The sequence below is a fragment of the Otolemur garnettii genome, unplaced genomic scaffold, assembly GCF_000181295.1.
Source record: "Otolemur garnettii isolate 467f Iridium unplaced genomic scaffold, OtoGar3 scaffold00024, whole genome shotgun sequence".
NCBI lineage: Eukaryota > Metazoa > Chordata > Mammalia > Primates > Galagidae > Otolemur > Otolemur garnettii.
This window is the reverse complement of record NW_003852419.1, coordinates 16,830,036-16,835,024: the sequence shown is the minus strand read 5'-3', so window position 1 is coordinate 16,835,024 and position 4,989 is coordinate 16,830,036.

Here is a 4,989-nt window from a genome sequence, read left to right as displayed (position 1 = left end):
ATATTTCATATGGGCATATTTCTTACATCTAAAAAAAGTCAAATGCCATAACAATCATTTTAATATCCCACATTTCCTTTTTGTGGGCTGTGTTTGTTCTGCTACAGTCTTCAAACATATTTCCTACCTCAACACATCATTTCTCAACATCCACTTGCTTCTCTTCCCCACCCCCATTTTCATTTTCTCCTCTCTTTGCTGGAGGAGGAGTTTTTTGTCCATAGAAAATGACCTAAACTTTGATTTACCAGCACTGTTTAATTTGTAAGGCATTTTTCTTACTCACCCTTTAGCTACACCATGGAATTACCACACTGCCCTCTGAGTCTCTCTGGGAGAAGAATTAATAGTACACACACCTTCCTCTAGGATGTGCCATCCTGGAGGTTTGCTGATGGGTATCTTCCTTTGGTATATTTCTCTCTCCCCCTGTCATGTCTATTTTAGTATCAGTGCAGTTTGAATCATGGGATCTATCCCTGCCTTGTGCCATTTGTCAAGATCTGTTTGGAATGAAGAGGCTAGGAAGGGAGGCTTTAAATGAGCAAAATGAATGAAGGGGGAAAGAAGCCAGTATATCAACAACAGAGCTTTCACTGTGGTGAAGTGGGGGACTGTGATCAGATGGAAGCTGATTAATATTGCCAATGTTTACCAACGATGACTAGTGATGGGATAATAATCATGGACCAGTGTCTTCATACTACTGTCCTGGCATCCCTGCTCCAGACAACAAATACTCAATATCATTACCCAATTAGCAAAGCATATTTCATGAAAAACACTGCTAGTCTTATGCAGTGATTTAATAATTTTAGAAAACCAAACAAGACAATAATTTGAGTGCTACATTAGCCCTACCCTGAGTTATAATATTCATTTCAATATCCTCAGGATACTATATATTTTAATATATATGGGAATAGAGCTTGGAGAGGGCCATTTTCCAAAACTACTCTGTGAAATTGCTAGAACTATTAGAAGATGATATGAGAACTTCTGAAGACAGGGAGAATGTGGAGTAACCTATTTGTGAACACTTAACTCTTTCGGTCTTCTAGCATCTGAAATCTTTTCTTTTATTTGGGGAATATCTACTTTAGTGAACAGAGCCTGCCTCCTCATATGCAAGCTCTAAACTCCAGATAGGCACTTTCCTAAGTGTCCTTGAAGCTAAGTAGATGGCCTCTACTTTAGCCACCTGACCTGAATACTACAGTTCAGACATGCTGGCTTGTCATTAATTTTAAAGCTAGTCATGTATTTATAGAAAAACAGGAATCTTGTAAAGGCTGTCCTCATGTGGCTGGAAGCTGTCCTTTGCTACATATGGTTTCCAGAAGCAGCAGTGGCCCCAGCAGTAGATTTGCATGTCCAGCTTGGATGACGCTGACCGTGTAACCTGGGGTCAGTGCCCAGTGACTGCAGCCATGTTATCTCCATGGGGCCACTCCATGGAGAATTGTTCCCAGATGCATAGGTTCTAAACCTAGTTTACCTAGACCTCTAGGAGATTCTGTGATCCATGCGATAACCCTTGATAAATCAATCAGAGCTGATTTCTGTTGTGATTTGGCTGTTTTGTTAGTTTTCCGTTGCTTCTTGACAAATGAGCTCAAACTTAGTAGCTTAAACTAACAAACATTTATTATGTCACACTTCCTGTGAGACAGGAGTCAGGGCATCGTATAGCTGGATCCTCTGCTTAGGATCTCAAAAGGATGCAATCAAGATTTGCCTGACTTGCATTCTTATCAGAGGCTGGCTGAGGAGAGCTATGCTTCCAAGTCCCACAGGCTCTTCAAAGAATTAACTTCCTTGTGGCTATAAAATTCTTAGTGGTTTGTTTCACTAAGGCCAGAAGGAGAGAGGGTCTCTAACTATTATACCCTCTTTAGACAGCTCAGCTGATTTGGTCAGGCCCACCAGGATAGTCTGAGTTTTGATTTACTTAACTTATAAGGTCAATTTATTAGATCCTTTAATTACATCAGTGAAATCAAAAGAGTAATGGCCCATTATCTTTGCTATGTTTTACCAGTCAGAGGTAAGTTACAAGTTCTGCCCACTCTCAAGGGGGAGGGATGGAAAAGTTTGGCTCACTAGGGGTTATCTTAGAATTCTGCCTTCCACAATTGTATTCATTCATTCCTATTTTTCTTTCGCTGAACTTATCAAATCCAATAGGGGCTGTGTTGACAATGACTCCTAATAAATTCCTCCTTGTGTGTCTGGGACCTTCCATAAAATGCTACCTTGAAGCAAGGATTTCTCTCTTGAGTCAACTGACTGTCCTATGAATTAGATAATGCTTTTGGTCCCAAGATTATAGAAAAGATTATACAATTTCATAACATGGGTTTAGATTGACTAGGACTGTGCTATCTTTTGGTTTTCAGAGGATAGTTGACTTTTAGGTTTCTAATTTCAGAAAAATCAATAGATTATTTGTACACTAGAGTTTGGCCTATGTTGCCTGGTTATTTTCTCAATAAATGGCTCTACTGTATCCATTTAAGTTTCCCCAGAAGGTGATGCCATCTTCTTTCAGCCAACTGTCTGGTTCTGTTCCATGCAATTATTTCTCCATATACTGGGACTTGCTCACAGAATTGGCATCCTGATTGGGTAAGACTGGGGCAGTGTTGTCCAGAGAGTGATTCCACAGGCTGGTTGGGTGTATGCTAACTTCCCTTCCCTCCCCACCCATGCCATGTCATCCCTAATGTGAGACTTCAGTATGAGCCCTCGTGCTCATCTGCAGACAGCCTCCATTTTCTCCACCAGATGCAGAAATGGTGGGGGTTAGCTATATGCTTGCTTTTGTTCTTACTTCTTCTGGTGAGTTTATGTTCCCTGTATAAAGGCCCAGTGAAAAACAACTTAGTTTCACGTTCACAAGCAAAAGGTTATTTTTTGAACCCGGCAAAAAAGTGGTGGGAGAAGAGAGTCAAAGTTGTTTTCTGGAGTGTGATAGCAAGTACAAAATGCTAACGCAGACTGTCACAATCTTTTGGACTTTCAAGACTGTTATTCATTGGGTGTGTGATGTCTGGCACTCATTTGAAAGGCAAATGTATATCATTCTAAACTCTGTGACAATTAGTTCATTAAAATTTTAACTACGTTCAGCAGGAGTGGGAATTCATTTTTTTTGTTCCAATGAGGCTTTCATCATCCTGTGTTTTTACCTCCCTTCTCTACTGATTTTTCTTATCATCTTATACAAGTTCAAGTCTCTGTTAATTTTAAAACAGACAAACAAACAGAAGTTATGTGATCCCAGGTTCCCTGCTAGTTACTGCCCTATCTTATATCTTATCTTTACAGTCAAGCTCTCACAAAGTGTCTACAAAACTTTGTCTTTTCTTTGTTACTGCTCATTTCCCTTTCAATCCACATTGGTCAGGCTCTTTCCCACTAATTAACTGACATTGTTTTAAAATTTGCCCCGTGACTTCACAATTGCTTAGTTAAGGAGCATCGTCCAAGTCTTCATCTTTTGAAGCCATTGGCCATACAGGATTCTTGACCAAGAGAGGGTTGCTTGGCTTTCAAAGATAACATTCTTTCTTGGCTTTCCTTTCTTCTCAAATTCTTCTCTGAATGCCTTTGTCCTTTCTCCCATTCTTTCTCCCTGCCCATAACAACCTCTTGTGTACCCCCCAAGCCCTGCTCCACCCTGCCATTGCCATTATTGTTCCACAGAATCATGACTTTGTCCTCCTCTTCTTAGGCTACATGATCTTTTGGGGAGTCTTCCCATCTACTCTATTCTTATCGATCACCTTTTAATGAATGACTCCCTTCCCACCAAGTGGTAACTATTTTGTATTATATATATATAGCAAAAAAAGCCCTGGCAGCAGAATTTAAAAAAAATAAAAAGAAGCAAAAATGTATTTGTCTTGCTTCTCTTTAAACTTTTGTAACCTTTACTTATATCCTTACATAATATGTTATTTTTGAACTCTATACACAGGGAATCCTATTATGGATATTTTTTGATAACTCATTTTCATCTAACATTAATTTTTGAAGGTTTATACATGCTAATGCTTATAAGTTGTATTTCATTCATTTTCACTGTTATTTAGTGTTTTCATGTATAAATTTTAAATTTATTTCCTTTCTGACATGTGGATATTCAATTTTTCTAGAATTTTTGACTACTATGAATGATTCTGCTGTAAACATTTAGCATGTATCTCCTGGTTTCTCTGTTTAAGAGTACATGTGAAGGACTGAAGAGTATATGCATGTTCAGTTTAACCAGGTAATGCCAAACTTTTCTCAATACATTGTTTCACTTTAGTCAACTTCTATAGAGAGATTGATTGTATTGTATTGTATTGTTCTACACCCCCATCAACATTGAGCACTGCCCCCCTACTATTTAATGTACATATTTTGAATCAAGTCACAAACTCCTGTGTAGGAAGAGAAGGCTGCCTGGAGATTCTGACCTGTCCACTGAAACCAGGGGACGTAAGAATCCTGAACATCTCAGTTCCATATCTGACAATTTATGAAATACATGTTAGGTTTAATTATCCAGGCAACTTAATTCAATTTAATATTTTTGCCTGAAATATTTATGTTAATGGAATTAGAATATAGTTTACATTCTACTGAATATATCTACCTACTTACCTAAATTCTCCAAAACTCTTTTTATAAAAGTAAATAGTTTTTGATGATTACATTTAAAAAATTATTTTGTTAAAATTTAAAGACATATAGATGCTTACAGAGGAATAACATATAGGCAACAATTTTTGTTTGCTTTTTATTAGAAAAATGTGTGTCAATTGGATAAGTAGGTAAAGAAAAACAAAAATTTTGGCAGCTGGGGCCTAATTCAGATAGAAAAGTATCCAAAGGACTTTAAAATGTAAAAATAAAAAAAATTGAGGGAAATATAATGTTTGTGGTCTGATTTTATTCATAAGAAGGCTTGCAGAATAAGCTACATTTTCCAAAAATTTT